We start from the raw sequence: 20,187 nt of genomic DNA, 5'->3' as shown, positions 1-20,187 counted from the left end.
ACTTTTTATATCGATATGTGTTTTTCTCTTGAAACACTATGTATTAATTTGTTAAGAGTGCATGCCCAACAGAAAGGCTCTGTAGTGTGAAAGAAAAAAAATGTTATCTCCTAAACTGCAGGGTTTTTTTTGTCTTGTGGTCCAAAGCTCAGTAGCAGTAGCAAAGGGGCTGGTGTGGAGTGAAACGACCCTAATACTGATGATCACTCTTTCCTACCGGTACATGAAAGTGAGGTTTCATGTAGTAAAAGTACCCGTCCCTCCTCAGTACACCACTTCTCTCTGTTGGACATTGTATTGGACATTTTACCTCTTTTTCCTGAGTCCTGCTTCGTCTGTTCTCCATTGTTTATTGTACTCCCTGATATGCGCTACACTTACTTCATTGACTTCCTTTTCTCACTTCCCCCTGAAGAGAACAGAGACTCTCAATTTCAGGAGAACCAGAGTTCATGTTTGCCTGGCACCAGAGTCCAGCTGACCTCTCACCTCTACCAAAAAGTGGACTATCCAAACCAACAAGCCCTGGATTAAATCAAGTGGGATCGAGGTCTGAGATTCAACTAAAAGGTGCATCAATCACCAGGAACTGACATGGACCAATGAGCACGGAGAAGCTCTGAACCTCAGAGTCTGAGAGCGATCTGTTTGAGAGCAGCTGGCTGAGGTCATTTTAGCTCCTACACTTGTACACAAGTCAACAATAGTCAGACTACAACACACACACAACAGAGCTCTTCAGTCAGCACCTTTCTTTTTTTTGTGCTTTAGGCCTTCATCCCTGCCTTTAGCTGCAGTGAATTTGCTAATAAAAGGAGCAGATTGGATTTGTTGTTGCTCATTTGGCGTGCTAAATTGATAAATATAGAATTTGATTTTATCATTGCTCTTTAGCTGCCTGTCTCTGATGGATTCAGAATAGGATTATTGTAAATGAGGAAGAGGTGTCGCACTAATCGCTTCTGCTGAGGAGCTGCCACTGCTAAACCACTGAGGAAGATGGATAAACACTGTCAGTAAAAGGTGCAAAGTTGATCCAGAACATGGGAAAACTGTTCAGATAGTTAACAAAATTGTTATATTTTCTGCTACACAACCCGTGTCTTAATAGCTAAAGATTTAGATTCTAAAATATTAGAAAATAGTGGTAATGTTTCTTTTTTTCAAAAATGATGGACTTGAAGTCATTCTTTGCATGTTTGAGGTGACTCATACGCTTCATTTGTGTTGGATTAGGACCATTAAACACAAGAACAAGTTATTCCGTGATAGTTTTAGATTTTACTTTTTTTTTTAATAAAAACGTTTTACTGTAAAAATGTGAGGGTTTTCTGCTCTAGTCATCAGTTGTGTGGAGAAGGACTAAACCAACGAAAGGGAAGCGAAATAAAGTAAAGACGGTGGAGTGCTCACATTTATTTCAGACATAATTACACGATTCATCTTCACCAAATTTTCTAACACAGGAAGCTCACAGATCAGCTTTTACATTGTTTTGCATTGTCTGTACCTCAGAAACAGGATACAAACTAAGTCCATCCTCTAAAACAGTTTCTATTTTTATTTTTAGTATCTTTGTTTTCCAACAAAAGATAGCAGATATAGATGATATAAATTAGAATTGATTTCATATCTGATATAGAGAAGAACTATTAATCCAATGTTGCATAGTTACTTTTAAAACATCTTTTTCTTTAAAAAAAGCATAAATGTTTTATAGGCTTCCTAAATCTGAGCTCAGTCTCTTTGTTTTTACTTTCTCCTGCGTCGTCAGGAGCATCAGTGTCATTTATCAGAAATCAGCGGCTGAATAACACTTCATGTGCGATCTGCTGAGAGCTGTGTGTTTGTGTGTGAGGAGGGAGCCGAGTCTGAACAGAAAAAGAACCAAAAGAGACATTCATGACACCTGAAGAAGGCTGGAAAGGCGGCAACAAGAAGACGACGGGAAGGAGGCGAGGAGGAGTAGCTGTTGGTTAAAAAGGATAAAGGAAACAGAAATGCAAGAAGATTGACCGTTTACCACCGTAGCTGTTGACACTCTTCAGGTCACCGTTAATTCTTCAACCGTTTACGCAATTAACATAATTCCAGCAGATTCTGTGAAAGGCAGCCCTGCGTTGACGTAGCAAAGTGCTCACGTTGTTGTTCACCTTTAGGCTTGTTCAGGGGTCGCCACGGCCAATCAGCTTTCAGGTGGTTTGGCAGAGAGTTTTACACTGGATGCCTTTTCTAACACTACCCTGTATTTTAACCTCTAGCGTACAGTGTTATGTTGCGATTACGCTGGATTCTTTTAAAAGCACATTGCACTCTGCGTCCTGATTGGCTGTCAGTTTATCTCCTCAATGCCATGTCACCTGCAAAGCATTGAAAAATTGATGTAAATCTTCAATTATTGGCAGATCTGTAGTTTCAGATGTATTTATTTCTGTGAAGGTTTTAACTTTGAGAAAGCTTCATCCCTTTTTAACATTAGAGATCTCTCCAGCAACACCTACAGACCAGACGCTCAATGAGCTATTGTAACTTATTCTGGCTCTTGACATGGCGTCCCTGGAAAAACAGCTGTCCCTCATTTAATGTGGGAGTTGTGTTCTAAAAATAAGCCACAATTGATTAAATCTGCAAAGTAACCCACTTTATTAATATTTTTTACAATTATTATTAATTTACACTCTTTTTAGACAGTCATTCCCACTTTAATCACACGTTTAACTCTTTAACACTGTAGCTTTTGCTCCAGTGTTGATGTTTTTGAATGACCAGAACTGTTCAACCATTTACTCGATCAATATCAATCAGCTAAATGTGACGCTTTTCACATTTTAGTGTCAAGAGTCAGAATAGTAGCACAGCTAAACAGCCTCTAACACGTTATTGTGGAAGTTGTGTCATCAAATGTAATCAGTGAAATTCCTTAGATGACATCTTTTTCTAGCATTTAAAAGAAATACATCCTTTGTTAATGTTGTGTCTAGTTTTTGTTGTTCTGTTTTTTGTTACCCCCATTTCTACCTGTATGCATGCGGGACAGAGCGGGAAAGTGAAAACTAACAGAAGATGAGAAATTGAGTGAGTGAGCTGGAGGATGAGCATAAAAAACACAAGAGATTAGGTCGTGCATCAAAAGACATCGACACGATGATTCTGTTGACGTCTGCGGTGAAGCTGAAGAAGCATCAACATGCTGCTTCTGTCCTGTATTGGGCTCTGACTGCTGTCAGTTAAGTTACCTGTTGCTCTTTCCGTTCCCCTCTGCTGCTGCTAAACCAACCTGCTTCCCTTGATTTCTTCCCTCTTGCCTCCACTGGAAGGCGGGGAGGCAGAGAGGAGCAAAAGCTCCTCCAAATGTCAAGAACGTTGTGCTGGTTGTTTTTTGAGGGATGCATGTTGAGCCTTGTCTCCGCTCAGTAAAGCCTTGGCACTGGGCTTGGTGAGCCTCTTGCCAACCACATTGGCTGCTCTCTAACCCTGTCTGACTCCTACTGTTGTTTACTTTGCAGGTGATGCACAAGCAGGGAACTTTCTGTAGGCACGGAGTGCAAACGAGGCCGACTTTTAGGTTCACGCCATAAATGAAAGATAAAGGAAGTGGCAGTGATGTATGTGCAGGTAGAGGGGTCTGTGTGAGATCTCTGAATGTGACAGCTACATCTGTGCGGTGAGAAAAAATGTTGAAGTTGAACCGCAAAATCAGTCTTTTCTGCAACTGTTTGTCAGGACTCCAACCAAACTAGAAAGCAGCCTGTGCTCTGGAAACGACTGCATGAATGCTGTGAGCTGCAGATGATGAGCTCCTGAAAGAAAACCCTGTAGAGAAATCTGTCATAAATACTTCAGCTGCAAACATAAACACTATTTGCTAAATAAAACTTAAAGATCAGTGAACCCTTTAAGACAGCAGAATAACACACACTCTGAACTACTATAACTCTTCAAGTAAGTACATTTTATCTCTATAGCACCTTTCATAGACAGAAGTCACAAGGTAAAACAGTTTCAGTTAAAATCCTTTTCAAACTAAAAGGTTTTTAGTTGACTTTTAAAAGACCATCAACAAGTTCTGATCCACAGACCTCAGTGCACGAGATGGTCTCTAGGGGGCGATCATATCACAAACATATGAGCGAGCTTGACCATGGGCCGTTTATGTTATTAACATTTCCAGTTTCAGAAGACGTTGGAATTTCCTCAATTGGCAAAAGCTCTGGTGATAAAGAGACTAAACAGTGCTAAAGTTGGTTGGTTAGTTAAATGCTAACACTACCGCTAAATTAGCTATAAAGAAAGCTAAATAAGGCTGCAGAATGCTAAAGTGGTACTTGAACATGTATGCAACTAAAAGATTGGTTAAAAAAAGTGACATTTGTAAACAGGTCTAAAACAACTATAAAATAAGTTTATACCATGGTCCGGTTGAATACTCGATTCTGATTGGCTGCTGGGTATGCGTTAAAACCTGATAACCGCACGGTGAAAAAAGAAGTTCCGGTCGGCTAGCTTAAATGATTTGTATCACTGCGCCGGCTTCTGTAAAACAACCTTTTGCTTCATCATCTGGGCAAAAACAAGCGGTAAGCGATTAACTTTCCCTCTGAATTGATGCTTTATTCAACCCATCGGGACGATCAGCATATATATATCGCCGAATCTTAACTGCAGCAGTGGTGCTGCGCGACGCGGACTATATGTATATATAGTACGCTGTTTATGAGAAAAGTGATCCAAATCGAAAAAAAAAACAAGAATTAAGGACTAAAACCTGGTTAATATGTATTGCTTTTGTAAGTGACCATGGTATAAGCGGGTTAATGGCCTTCGAAGTGTGCGGTTACTACTTTTTAACGCACTTCGCGGAAGCAACCGGTTCAGGCTTCCACGGCGTGCGTTAAAAAGTAGTAACCGCACACTTCGTCGGCCATTAACCCTTACTAAAACCATCTTCACTATGACATTTAAAGCGATGTTTTGCACATAAGTGAGATTAAAACATTAACGAAATAAAAATACTAGTAACACAAGTAGAAAATGTACAAATTAAATAACTTGTTTTAAGTCTAAACATTATTTTTTTCTTTTTACAAAAAGATTTGCTGGTATTATTTACTCTGAGAGCACATTGTTGAAAGTACCCACTATTGCTTAGATTGTTAAAAAGAAATTAAGTAAAAAATTACTGAACATGTTTATAATTCCAAAAGTAACAAAAGCTAAACTACAAGTACTAATATACCAAAAGAATGAATACACAATTTACCACTGAGCGCCTCATGCGATGGGTGTTTGTCCAAGCCTTAGTCATATCCACCCAGACGGGGGCTGATCTGTACAGGTGCTGCGGTTTTCAGATTGTCCGGGCCGATGGAGGATTGTTTTACGATGAGTGCAGGTGTGTCTTGCAGTTCCTTTGAGGCTTGTATGGCCACCTCAGAGTGTGTCATGAAAATGGAACGTACGATTGTCGTGCATGTGGTAAATGTGTCATGAAGTAGTCGTAAGGCTCAAGTACAGGTGATGCTGCCACATGAACCCCTTACACCACACTCCAGTCGTTAGTAAGGTTTGTGTACTGGTTCCTTCCTGACTGCACCCAAATGCCACATGCACTGGAAGAACGTGATAGGTAAGTGCCCACAGGATTCCCACACAAACTACGCTCTGATTGTCTAATATCCTAATTCTTGTGTGGGAGCACTTATCACATAAGCATCACTGAAAAGTTCCTTACGCAGTGCGTAGGATTTGGGGGGAAGGGGAGGGGTTCAAGAAATAAAAAATCCGTACGACACGCCTAAGTATCCCTTCACCCTCAGTGACCCTTGCGTGTTGTAAATGGGATAATTTTCCGTTACCACCCGTTTCCCACAGCATGCCTGTGGAAAACGTGTATAAACATTTTTGTTCGACAGACTCGCCAAGCGTTCTACAATCTTAACATTTTGTGCGGGCCCCGAACAGGTTTGCTCCTTTTTCACTCGCAAACAGCCCGTATCCACCCATTAGTACAGTTGTGACTAAGGCTTAAATAACAGCCAATATGGAGGGAAAAACTCAAACGTTTGTCCTAATTATGCTTTTTCAGCTTCGTAGTCAATAATGTTTTTTTTGCAACTGCATAGGATGAAAAAGTTTGCCTAGGTTTACTATGCCTGCTGTAAACCGCAGTCAGGTTTTACCTAAAGAGTCATGCTGAACATGACAGCAGGTTTATCGGGCCGCGGTGCAACAGTTATGAAAACATGGCTCATTTGATCAACTCTGCTGGGAAGAAGTGAACTGAAAGGCTTTCAGCTTTGATGCTTGTTTCGCTTCAGTGGAAAGTAAGCGACTACAGTAGAGTTTTGTGATGTTCTCCAGGCTTTCATCCATTTTAACCTCACAATAGAAAGAATATAAACGTGTCTGATCACTCAGAGGCTGTTTGATTGGTGCTCCAAACCCAACGTGCTCTTTGTTTGCATGATTTTGCTCATGTTTGTTAAGCCAGTTTTGAAGAAAAGGAGCCACTGCATTGTGAATGTAAATGGTAGCACAAGTTTCTACCACATTCTGCCTCCAAACTGTTTGTCTGAGTTGCTTAAAGGAGCAAAAAATGCTTAATTTTTTAAAGGAGAGTAAGAATTTTTTTGTTAAATATTAAATTTAGTGGTCTTAAAACATTTAGACTTAATCATTTTTGCAATTTTCTTGAAAGTGAACCATTGTTGTGGTGTTGCATGCACCCAAACAGTAATTTATTTTTTTTCTATACCCTCATTCAATGTTTTTTAACAGATATTTGAAATCATTGGATGTAGTTCCACCATTCAACAGTTGTGGAACAGTTTTTAAACATCTGAGATTCCCACAATGCGTTTTTCAGAGAAGCAGCAGGTACGACGCGCTTACCCAAAGGTGACCTGTGGGGTTTTCTTCTCAAAACTGAGAAGAAACTTTGGAGTCTTTCTTCCTCTTGATTTTCTGTGGGCTGAGTCCTCTTTTTGTGAACTGTTGTGGCTCATCTGCAAGACTGAACAGACTCAGCATCTGTAGCACAGAAGTGTGTGATGCTCCCCCGTTGAATGGAATTCATAGACTAAAGTTTTCCCTCCCGGGACCAAACTGCTTCCTTCCTGGTGTCTTCTCGTCTCTCAAACTTTGGAAAACTTAAGAATTGACTTATGCGAGATTTTTTTAAAATAGTTTTCATAGACAATTTTTTAAAAAAAAATTCTGATTGTTTCATGGATAATTCCCACCCTCACCTTTTTACATGTTTCCCCTTTTATGACTTGACATCATAACCCTTGATGTTGCGCTTTAATGTCTCCACTGCTGGTTTTTCGTCTACCACCTATTCTAGTAAGAATAACTTCAAATGTGTCGTGGTTTTGGCTTGAGTGGTTGATCTGTGATCAAATAGGTTTGATTCATAACCTACCCAACCTTGTGTTGAAGTGTCCCTGGGCAAAACACTGATACCCACACTGATACCGACACTGCCCCGAGTGGTTTGCCCCATTGACTGTATGAGAGAACTGGACCAAGTGAGTCTGACATCACTCATAGAAAATGGTTTACGGAAGGCTCCAACCATTCATTCATTTTCTTAACCGTTTTATCCCTTTCGGGGTCACGGGGCTGCCGGAGCCTATCCCGGCCACTTGTGGGCGAAGGCAGGGGGGACACCCTGAACAAGTCGCCAGTTTCTTGCAGGGTAGAATGTCTTCACTCACACACCCATTCACTCCCGCACTCACACCTATGGTCAATTTAGAGTTGCCAATTAACCTAACCTATAAAGCATGTTTTTGGATGGTGGGAGGAAGCCGGAGACCCCGGAGAGAACCCACGCATGCACGGGGAGAACATGCAAACTCCACACAGAAAGGTCCCCCATTGATGTTCTGTTTTTCACGTCCCCCAGCCGGGACTTGAACCGGGGGCCTTCTTGCTGTGAGGCAAGAGCGCTAACCACTGCGCCACCGTGCAGGCTCCAACCAATTTAAGCCAATTCAGTCGCCATTTTGTTAAGAGACCGACACTGCCATGTTTAAGCCAAAGAGTGATTGTTTCGAGTCGGTCTGAGTCCTCGTTTCTATGTCAACCACTCTCACCAGTCAGGAGTGAGCTTGTTGGAGGTACACACTTGAAAGAAGGCTCAGAAGAATCTGTCAATTAACAAGAATATGTTAAAGTGTATTAGAGCAAGAATAGTTATTCTGACAAATATAAGGACTCATTAATAGCTGTTTGGATGGAGGAGGAGTCACTCAGTCCAGTTCTCATATACAGTCAGTGGTTGGTGCCAGTGTTTTCGGCAGTGGGACTCCCATCAGTGTGAATGAGTGTGCACGCGTGAACGGTACTGTGACTGTAAAGCGCTTTAAGCATTCAAACAAAGGCAGAAAAGTTTGATATAAGTATATCATAATAATCGTTTGTAAATTCATATTTGAATACATATCATGTTTTAACAGAAAATGCAGATTTTGTATGTTTGGGATCGATGGTCTGATTTGACTTAAAAGTGTATATTACAGAGAGGCTGAATGAACGTGTGTGTAAAACAGGTTTTTTGTTGTTGTTACGCTTCTGGAGAATTCTTAGAAATAAATAGACAAAAGCAACAAAAACTCTTATAAATTCTAAGCATTTAGGCAATGAGTGAAGTTTTCAAAAATGAGCTTCTACTGCATAATTTAGGCTGATGTGTGAGCTATTGATCAGCTCTTGTAATCAACTGCTCCGTGACATATTTTATGCTGGCAGGGAGTAACTAACATGAAACAGCCAATGACGGCTCAATACTGACCCTAATCCCGTCATGTAGTGCCATCGATCACCATGCTCATCGACCATGTAATAATGACATTATTGGAGCCGTGGTAGTGTGGTGTTTGCAGTGTCATCCCCGAAGACCCAACCAGCCTCAGATTGAAGCCTTCTTTTAGATTGTCAGTGAAAATGTTTGTGTCTTCTTGTTGTTTAAATTTATGAAGGACCACCTCCAGAAATCTTACTTAATGTTGATCCCTCCAGGTCTGTGTGGGTTTTTCTTTTAGCATGAAGACTGCAGGAGAAGGAGATAAATATATCTGCAACTACAGATCAGGTTGTTCTGATCACCCTAACGGAAAATTCATGTTCCCGTCTGGGACCTTTTACTTTTCTGACCAGCCCGGGGGGTGGGTGGGGGGTGGGGGGGGAGTAACCCGTGATAAAATGTAGACCTTTAGCTCATAGACCAGTCCAAGGCTGGGATTTATTTCGACCTGTCAGGCTCCATTCAGCCATGCCGCGCTCTTACAAGCAGATCTCTCACTCTTTTTGCCTTCTTCCCTTTTCTTTCCTGGACTATAGGCTCATTAAATTCTTCTTTTCATTTTTGTTCTCACCTTCTGATCCTTGTCTTTAGACCCTGTGCCCCATTCAAGCAGGCGTGATATTCAAAAAGCTGAACAGTCCCAAAGGTTTTCTCTGTGGGTTGCTGCTCCTTTTGCATTTTATCCATCTATGAAGAGCTGCTATTATGTCAGCCTTACAATCAAAACCTAGGAAGTGTCATTCATTGTTATCCGAGAAAATAAACTGCTAATTTGGGTTTTATCATGTGGCTTTCACAATGAAAAAATTATCAACATATATGTTGTGTTAAGCTTACTGCTGATAAAGTTCATGAACTCTCTGTGGGCAAAGTCAAAGTGGTGCAAATCCCTCAAATCTTGCTCCAGATGTTTTGCATTTGTTCCTTTAAATGTCAGTTTTGGAATCCCTATAGCTTGCGAGCCAATTGTGTCTTTTTTTGTGCTAGCATACAACTTACCTGGGACCTTAAACTTTGCATCTTTTATAGGGTTAAATTAAAATTCATGAAATATACAGTACAGACCAAAGGTTTAGACACACCTTCCCATTCATTTGAATGAAAAGGTGTGTCCAAACCTTTGGTCTGTACTGTACTTGTAAAATTTCCATTTCTGTGAACGCATCATACAGCGAGCATTAGCCGTGCCATACATGATGCAAACTTCCACAGACTGAGTACCAGCACGATCACTAAAAATCACCTTACGTAAACAATAATCATTGACTAATTGAAAAATAATCGTTGACTAATCGACTACTGAGATAATCATTAGTGACAGCCCCATTGCTGACGTTACAGACTTGTTGGGACATGGTGGCTCTTCACCAACTACGCACTACTACATCCATCTGGACCGTCCAGGGTTGCACGGCACTCATCAGTGAACAAGACTATTTGAAAATGAGTCTTCATGCATGTCTGTGCCCACTGCAGCCTTTTCTGCTTATGAGTGTTGTTTAGAGGTGGCCAAATAAAATGTTTACGTAGAACTGCAAGCCTTTGGAGGATCCTACACCTTGATGTTGGTGGGACTCCAGAGATACCAGCAGCTTCAAACATGTGCTTGCTGCTTTGTAATAATATTTTAGCAGTTGCTCTCTTAATTTGATGTTGTTGTCTGGTGGAAACCTTCCTCATTCTGCTTTAATCAGCGTGAACCCTCTGAATCAGCCACAAATCTCTTAATATTACTATGATCTTGCTTAAGTTTTTCCTAAAATATCCAAGGTTTCCATAACTTGTCCAAGGCACACAACTATTTCACGCTTTTTAGTAGCAGAGAAATCTTTTTTCTTTCCCATATTGCTTAAAAATGTTGGTCCACTTAAGAATGTGGAACATCCTTCTTTTGTAGTTTTTCCTTTAATTGAACTCACCTGGCAAACTAATTATCACAGGTGTCTGAGATTGATGTCAGTGTTCCAAAGAGCCCAGAGACACAGTATCATCCACGAGTTTAATTGAAGAAAAATGAATTTTATCTTTCTGACACTTAACTACAATTTGTATAATAATTTGGATCGCACTGTAGTCGTATGTTTTTAATTTTTGCTAATATAGGGTTATTTCAGAATTTGAAAGCATGCAATTCTCCTCATTGCCAAACTCCTCTGTTTTGATTAGACAGAAGGTTATTTGATGCTGCTCCAGTCAATCTCCTTCTTACCCGTTTGCATCTGCGTGTTTTTCCATCCGCCGGCCCCTCATCTCCTGCAGGGTTCATGAGCAGCTCAGATTGATCTACGGCTCTCGCTGTGTGGTCAGCCCCAAAGGAAATGTTTGTGTAATGGCTTCTATATGAGCGCTGTCGGAGCAGATGAGGATCCAACGCTCTTGGCAGCCAGCATGAACTGTGTCGACAAGCCCCAGCGGGAAATGACGAGCCCCCGTTTAACCCCTGCAGCTTTGTCTCCTCTATTGGGTGATTTCATTAATTCAGTATGACTGTGTGTTTTTCTTGTGATGAGTCATAAGTGGGAAAAGCTTTGTATGGATGCTCTAAGCGCTGTGTTTGTATCCAATGAATGATTCCGATTCTCTGAAGTCACTTTCTTTTCCTCTGCCATCCATTCCTCCAGCATGTTTACTTCTCTGTGCCTTTGACGCTCGGTTCTTGACATGCTGAATCACTCTTGCTCTGAAATACTAAAAGTAAGATGTAAACATACCAGTCCCTTTTTCCCCCCCGTTATCCTCTTATCTCTGGTGTTTGTCATCTACCATGCATCTGAATTTCTTGGCCTGTTTTCTTCTGCTGTTTTCCTTCCTTTTTTCCTGTTCAAATGTGACGGTAATACGCCGGCGTACCCCAGCTTCACTCCTGTCCATCACTTCACATCAAAGCCTCACTTGTTCTGCAGCGCTCTCCTCTTCATGGTCTATTACTCTGCTGCCTCGTGTTGACACAGAAATCCATTTTAGTGTGTGTTTGCATGCATACTTAAAAAGGACGTCTCTGTTTTCATTTGCATCTGGAAGACAGGTTTCCAGATTTTGGGACTTTATAATGTCTTTTTTTTTTCCTAATATAGACTGTGGACTCGATGTAAATGTCGTTGTGTCTGAATTCCCTCACTACTCACTACTTGGTGCACTAAACAAGGTGTTTCCCATTTTGCCAAAACTCCAGTGCCCTGGAAATTTCTGACCACAATGCATTGCATTTGAATGATTTATCATTTGGGAAAAAAAAAGTCCATTTTAAATCCAAGTTTTCATCTTCAGAACAAGGCCTCCACAATAAATCGAAATATTTATCAACATCTCAGAATCGGCTTCTGCAATGTGCATATCGTAAAAGATGGTGTAAACTGGGATAAATGATGACCTTTAATATTTACACGCGTGCAAAGCCCAAGCACACACTACCAACATTGTTCTTCATGTTCTTCATATTAGCTTTGATCAGTACTACCGATAATTGTTCTTTAGGGTTTTCCCGAAGTACAAAGTCTTAGCTTTCTCCTATTGAGATGACTTAAAGTATTTTTTATCTTTACTTTTATTTAAATACAACTGTTGCAGTGAAATATAAATGATGTATTAGTTGTAAAATTAATTAATTAATTACTTTCTGCCAGCATCATGAAAAAGTAAGCAATGCTCCCTTACAATTTTAATAATCTTTGTGTTTAGGTGAAATGAAATTAATTTTACTGTGTAAGTGGCAAAGCAAAAGTATGACATAAAATACATCAACTCAAACTTTGTTGCTTTTGCAATTGTCTTATATTTTTATTGCTTTTTTTAATCATTTTAAAAAATGGCATATATCAAAGCATGTACTTCAAGTGTGTCATGTGTTCTTTTCTTTTCCATTGAACATTTTTATCATAGGATGCTACAAAAACAACGTCTGAGATAAAAAGCCAAGTCATCGACATATCGTCTGTTTTTCCTTTTTCATCCGCCTCTCCCTAACCTACACTTATCAGCATATATCAATGAAAAAAAAAAAATGTGCATCAAAACATGCTGGAAGAAACGCTGCACTGAAATCCTTATTCCAAAGCCGACAGCTCTCAAACTGAAGCATAATGATGTGGAAAAATGCTGTCAAGATAGCCTCACCCTAAGAAAGTGTTCAGACAATATGATCTTTGCACAAATAACCTTTCTCCTGTCTCCTCTGCAGCCTTCCTCGATGCATGGAAATTGCTTTGGCAAACATGGATTTTTGCTTGTCTTTGGAAGGCCATCTGCGTTTCAGTGTTTTACGTTTAAACTAAAATTATGGTTTCAAAACTGCTAATATTTTCCTTTTTATCAGCGTCTATGTTAAATTTAATTGACTGGTTTACTTTATTCAATTCTTAGAAATTAAAATAAAGGAAAAATGCAATAAAAAATATATATAAATCAAATTATTATAAGATAATTTATACATTGCATTGGAAAAATGAATAAAATTATGCTATCTTCTTGCACTTATGCATTCAGTACACACACGTAACACATTTAATCCATTAAATGTGACTGTATTTGCACTCAAACAGATTTAAGAATTAATTTACGGCTTTCCGGATGATTAAAATGATTCTAACCACACGTTTAAGACACTTTAGCATTATAATTGTGGTAAACAGATGCTCTGATGAGCTCTGTCTCATCCCAGTTTTACACAGAACAGCATAGCAGCAAAATAAGGGAGTACAAAGGTGGTACAGAGAGGCAGTATTGGAAGAGCTTTTGACTTTTCATGATTTACAGCCAGCACGTTGATATAAAGCCTATTTATTTATACTGGCGACAGGTTGCTGTTTATGCTACACCTGTAACTGTGTGAAAATGCTCCTCATTGACAGATGATTCCAAATAACACATAATAGCCTTCCATCTGTCAGATCTCAGACTTAAGATCCCACCGAGGTAATGACCATGTGGAATTACAACCTGCAGGGCTGTAATATGGTTAAAAAGCACACTTACAAAATAACCTTGTGGGATATTCTCTTCCTGCGGTCCTCACATGGCAGCTAAGTGGCTGGTATGGGTCCTTTTAACTCCAGTGTTGCATTTTTCTCCAAAATATTACAGATCTTTTTGTTCTGCCGTGACTGGAAGGTTTTGCCTGGATAGAAACGTTTATCATAATTGCTGTTTAGCTGAACTTCATAGACGGTCCTTTCAAAGAGTAGAAGTTTGAACGCAGGAACCAACTCCATAAATATTTAGTTTTGGTAGAGTTTCCAAAACAACACAAGCAGATTTTTAAAGGATTGGTTTTGCTAATATTGATTTTACTTCTCGTAACTACTCTGACATTTTAAAGCATTTGGAAGCCATCTCAGAGACCCAATGGTGTTGACCATGAAGGTGAATCATTTTAGATTCAAACTATTGACTGTTTTTCTTACAACTGGACTGAGTGAGTGTGACCTCACAATTAAGAAATGGCTTACTTCCTGCTCCAACCAAATAGTCAATTTGGACGCTATTTTCTCACGATACGGAAGCTGCCTTGGTGGAGCCAGACGTCCTCAGTGAGAAGCGATAAGTCAGAAGCGGTCTGAGTCATTCTTTTTGTCTCAGAAGTTTTTGGGATTTTTGCTTCTTAGAGTCAATAGGCACTTCCTGTGTGTGTGTGTGTGTGGGGGGGGGGGGGGGGGGGGTCCACTTCTCATTAATAGTCAATGGTTTAAGCCCACTGCTGGATCAGACCCAATGCCACCCGGCTTAAAGGCACGGACTGGGGCCAAAGAGAAGCTTAATGTTTCTGCCTCCGCAGAGGTTTGAGTCAAATATGGAGGAGAAATCTTACACACAGGTGTGTGACAGACAAATGGGACTTTTCCTATTGATGACACGTTAATAATGAAGATGTCTTTATGCTTTAGCTTTGAATGAATGTACTTTATTGGATTATAAGGCGCACAAAGCAAAACAAAACTGTCATATAACTACCCAGAATGCCTAGTGGTCGGTTAATTTATCCAAACACTTTGAGCAGTAAGCAATTTCTTTTCTTGTTTTGTTCAATTTTCACACCATTTTTAATCTTTCTTTACCCATTCTGCAATTCATGTTCAAATCAACAAATGGTAGTCATTCTTAATTTAACTTACAACACCATTCATGAAAAGTAAGGCTTTGCCTGCTAAACTAGAGAATCTCTCTCCTCATTTTTCCATAAGAGCTCCTGCATAATTTGCTGCTCTTTGAAAGTAGATAATCATCAAAGAAAGTCGGATATGAACAATGGCCCTGTCAAACATCAAAGCATAAATTCCTTTTTTTCCCCTCTTGTTATTCATGTTTTCTGTACAATGCAGCGTCTCAGGCTGGTCTGTTGCAAAGAAAGGACATCGTTCATACATTCCTCTGCAAGCCAGTGTCAGATTTTATAAACTACTTTTAGCACCAGAATGAATCTGTTGTCTTGAGCATTGTTTGGACAGACTGAGGGAGAGAGTAGCTGGCACAAAAAAGACTACTGGTATTTTGATTTTTCCTTTTTGTTGTTTAAAGTCTCACTTCACTCATCTTTTGATCTACCTTAAAGTCGTTCCAGTGGCCTTTTAATTTATGATGATGCCATTTTTAGCCAAATTAAAAAAACCTGTGTCGTTTTCTAGGACATAGTTTCTGCAGAGTGTCAGTTTTTTTATACCTCTGAGTTGAAAGCTTAAAGCAGACAGGTTGTGGCAATTTTTTTACTCTTTTTCAAACTCATTTTTTTGTCTCAGAGGTTAGCGTCAGACAGCAGCTTACAATTTCATGATTTATAGAGGAGTGTTTTCCGTGGCACGATACTTTGGATAGATAAGAGTATTTATATATTACAGACTTATCACAAGTTGTCACAATTTCCTGAGGTTTTAATGAAATGTCTGAGATAAGCTTTCATGAAATACAAGAAAAAAATGCTAAATCTACTTTTTAAACTGTTTTATTAAACGTACAAGAAAGAAATTATTTCATTTATACGAATACTATTGCGTTTTCAATTAACTCCAATTTGGACAGGCAGCTAGTGAGCTATGACTAAAATAGGGAAAATGTGCTTGTTTAGTCGAAGACTTCCTTCCTCCCAATGTAATTAGTCTTAGTTTTGACAAAGGTGTGAAAGAAATATCAACCTTAGTTGTCTTTGTTTAAAAAAAAAAAAAGTTGACTGCCTTCATTTGTTTCTCACTGTAAGGGCAGATTCAAAGTTTTTCAAAGTTATTCAAAAGTTCAAATAGATCCACTTAAAACAGTGAAATGTATTCATCAAAACATGATTTTTTTTCCTTCCCCAATCAAAATAAACATTAATTTATATGCAGTTAGACGTAAAAGACAATTTGACACTTTTTTTTAGAGACACGTAAACCTGCTTATTATCAGCATAACTGTCGTATGCCGTCCTTACAATAGCAATAAAACAAAATTATTAAATTTAATTAGTGTTTCAGAGTACTTCACAACTGCAAAGACGAGAGGAAAAAAATAATTTTTGAGGGCTGCAGGGTGATGTATTGGTTAGCACTCCCACCATGCCTGGTTCAAATCCCGTCTGAGTCCCATCTTTATGGACTTTACATCTGCATGCCTTGGGTTTTTTTTGGGGTACTCCAGTTACTTCCACAGTCCAAAAGCATGATTCAGTGATATCTCTAATTTGTTCCTAGATGTGTGTGTGGTGGTGTGGCCCTGCAACAGATGGGTGACCTCTACAGGGTGCCCAACAAAAGCAGAGTTTGCTCTAGCAACCAGTTGAACCAAAAAGGGTTTCAGGATGGACGGATAGATTTTCTGAATTGGTGGTCGGTTCAGACTCCAAATGATGTTGAGTTTTTGCTTTTGTGAAATGTTGCCCTTCTTGTAATTGTGTCTAGTTTTGTACTTAAAGACATCAATCATTTTTAGAAAACTCCACACTTCCTGCTTTGAAAACATTTCAAGTTATTTCTTAGTACATTTTTAAACATCATTGTTTTTTGTTTGTTTTGTTTTTTAATCTATTCAGGTTTTATCCTTTAAAACTAAGTATTAGAAGTAACTTTAGCTTTTGTTCTAAAGTTTTGATTTCTGGCGAGCCTTGTTTAAGGGTAAAATATTCCAGCTCATTAGTAACTGTAATCTTTTATGCAGGTGCTGCAAAGAACAAAGACCTTAAATGGACATTTTGTCCACTGACGTAGTTGCCAAAACTTCTACCGTTTTTCCAAAGTTGCAGAACTCTGCAGTTGACACACAGACTGATGTGAGTTTAACCTCCTCCAATAAAGCTGAGCAGGAGGTCAGACGCTTTTACTTATTTCAGGCTTTTACAGGAACGAACACAGTAATGTTCTCAAACAAACACTCAGTGGTGGAAACATGGCAGCAGAAGTAGACCCACTCCGGCAGGCGCAGCATGTTGATACAGTGCTGGCAGATCCTCCCCCAGGAGCAGACATCGTGGTGCAGTACAAATGGAGCCCAGCATAGTGTAAAAGCTCCTAAAAGCACAGCAGTGCCTGCATCACGCGGCTTGGAAGGCTAGAGCGCTCCATCACAGGAGCGATTACACAAAATGAAACTGGGTCGGAATGAGATGTGCGATAAGCTGAAGGGTGTCAACTCTTTCCGGCTGTCTTTGTGTGTTGGCTTCTCGTCTCTCAAACTTTTCCTGGGGAAAACTCTGCCACATTTTTCAGCCCTATAAAAGATCAAAAGGAGAGGAAGTGATAAACCACTTCTCTTTTCTTTGTTGTTGCTTTCTTTTTTCCCCTTTCAAGGTTGTGCTTCTGTCTTTTCGTGTTGGACACATCAAAAATGAGACGTAGTGTGCATTTATGCATAGATAGTAACAAGGACTATGATGTTGTTCCTCAACAAAAGCATAAAGATCTAATTATTTTCTGTTTTAAAGCAAGTATCTATTGTGAGCTACAACTTGGAGAAATGGATTTGCAGAACAAACTGGCTTTTGTTTGACTCAAATCTCCAGCAGAAGTTGCTGTTTCTGACAGATGGTTAGTTTATCTAGTTTTAAAAAAGCCCTATAAAACAACCCTAATGTTTGATTAGGGTTCTGTCATTTCTGTCTGGCTTTTTTTTTCACAATCAGAAAGAAATACTTGTAAATTAAAAAAAAAAAAAGTAATACTGCACACTGTAATATCGCTGCAGTCCTGGACTGCAAAGACCAGATTGTTTATGCAGTTCTTCCCCTTTCATGCAGATTGGAGTGAATATGTCGCCCCCACCACATATTTAGGAACTCACCCCAAATTTGCACGCACGTAGTACCCGGCGAAAGACGACATCACTGCGGAAGAAAACCGTCAAAAAAATGAATGGGCCAAAAAAATGTCAAAATCAGGTATGAGTACCAGAACACGCGTGTCGGGGATATTTTTTTTTATTTGATTTGATATGGTTTATTTCAAGCAATTAAGTAGAAATAATACACCAAAGCAATATAATCATCAGTTGTACATTCATAAAGTAACTAATCAAATGTATGATAATTAGACATATCCAATGGAAGTTTTGAAATTATTATGGTATTAATATAGCAAAGTGTGAAACTTGGTGGTTTTCGCACATATGGGGCGATATGTTTGAGTGATCCTCACAAAAGTGTACACACACACACCGCCAGATTAAGTCTACATCCACAACCGAAGTTTAGTTTACCTGTGACCTTAGGAAGAATTTAAAAAACAAAACAAGCCTTTAGTACCTTCTATAAATTTAATCTGATTCTGGGGATTCCAATCTCTCTCCTCGTAACTCCTCGAGCAACCTTGGGAAGCTGCTTGGGAAAAATGTTGGATGGAGAAGTTTGACATTTTGAGCAGTTTGAGTATTGTGAGCTCACAAAAATGGAGTTTCACTGTTGCTATTTTTTTTTCTGGAATATTGTTAAAATGTAATATATGAATTGTTGGGTCAAACTTAACAAAACAATGTAACATGCGATATGACCATATTAGAAATGTGGACGTGGTTAACGAAAAACCTCAGTTTCCAATGAAAGACAAAATTGTACTTTTGAGGATTCTTCTAAAAAATGATATAGATCTCAGCTGTTCCTCTTATGGATTCATTCCTGATCCAATCCATCCAAGAGATCCTCAACATCTTCACCTCTGCCACCACCATCTCCATTCTATGCAGAGCTTTTTTTGTCATCTAGGTTCCACACTGTAAAACAAAAGAGACACAACTAACTTAAAAACTGTGTAACAAGTAGACATTTACAAACGAGCGGCTTTGACAACGATACTTTGTAGTATTTGACAGAACTCCTTGGATTTATATAGACTGAATTGAAGTCAAGGTTGTGGTTTCTCTTCTGATTTGTATTTGTAGAGCATCAAATGTTTGTTTAAATTGAATGAAAACTAATTAAATGGCCTCGTAAGCCTTCCTCCAACTCTCATTTACTTCCTGTTCTCTTTTGGCCTCTCAAGTACATCGTCTCTTTTTTGTCCTAATTAGTTTCTGCTGTTGTTCTGCCCTTCTGTACCACTTCTTTGTTGTGGTGTGAGCAGAGCTGCTCAGACAAGCAGGCGCCCACAAGAAAACAAAAACACCAAAGGCCAAAGATTCTGAACACGAAGGGCAAATCAGGCTGAGCAGAACACAGTATTCATCCACCTGCTCTCATTAATTCATGTGCTCAAAATGCATATGGTGTCCATTTCTAAGTTCATAATTTACATATACTCTTCATTTTGTTTGGTGTTTTTATTCTGTTTGAACAAATGGGCTCCCTTTGATGACATGCTAAAACAAAAATCTATCAGTGTACTTGAACCCAAAGTTGCTCCGGTTCTTTTCTCAGGCACAGATCAGACAGCCTGGCTGCAGAGGTCTGCAACATTTCCTGGTCTCTAGAACAGTACCGTTTAAGAAAATGACAGAGAATGCCAATGTGTCAATTACTGGATCTAACCATAATATTAAATAGAAAAACAGACATCATGACAAACATGACCACAAAGGGGTCTGTCTGGTCCGTAGCATCTGCCGGAAAGTGCTCCACAAAACCTTTTCAGCCAAAGTCCAGAAGCCACGGCAGTGAGGATTCTTCTGGAATTGAAATAAGGATAGAACAGTGTTTGTGTTTTTTATATTTATTGAGCAATATGTGTTTGGTGATGTAGGCGAGCCGTGACCTTACAGCTGAGAGGAAGAGTAAATACCCCACCATTGTATCAGTGTCTGTAGCAGCAGCGTGCGAGCAAGGATGGTAAAATGAGTTCCTAGCTGAGCTGGGAACGGTGAGCAATCAAACCCCTGTCGGGTTCTGAGCCCAGCAGGAACAAATGAAGAGCTGTGGGAGGACCCTCAAAGAAAAAGAATAAATACAGCATCTTGAACTCAGCGAACACAACTGAAATCGTGAAATCTGTATT

The 20,187-nt window shown here is 39.5% G+C and overlaps 1 protein-coding gene across 14 annotated transcripts in view; it reads left to right on the top strand.

Annotated features, from left to right (window-relative positions):
• magi2a (membrane associated guanylate kinase, WW and PDZ domain containing 2a) overlaps positions 1–20,187 on the top strand; it is a 246,757-nt gene that overhangs the window by 126,081 nt on the left and 100,489 nt on the right. The gene's annotated exons all lie outside the window — the stretch shown is intronic.

Source organism: Oryzias latipes, chromosome 23 (assembly GCF_053564925.1).
Source record: "Oryzias latipes strain Hd-rR chromosome 23, Olatipes_Hd-rR_3.1".
Taxonomy (NCBI): domain Eukaryota; kingdom Metazoa; phylum Chordata; class Actinopteri; order Beloniformes; family Adrianichthyidae; genus Oryzias; species Oryzias latipes.
Note: the sequence above shows the minus strand (reverse complement) of the source record. Positions and strands in the feature narration are given on the sequence as shown.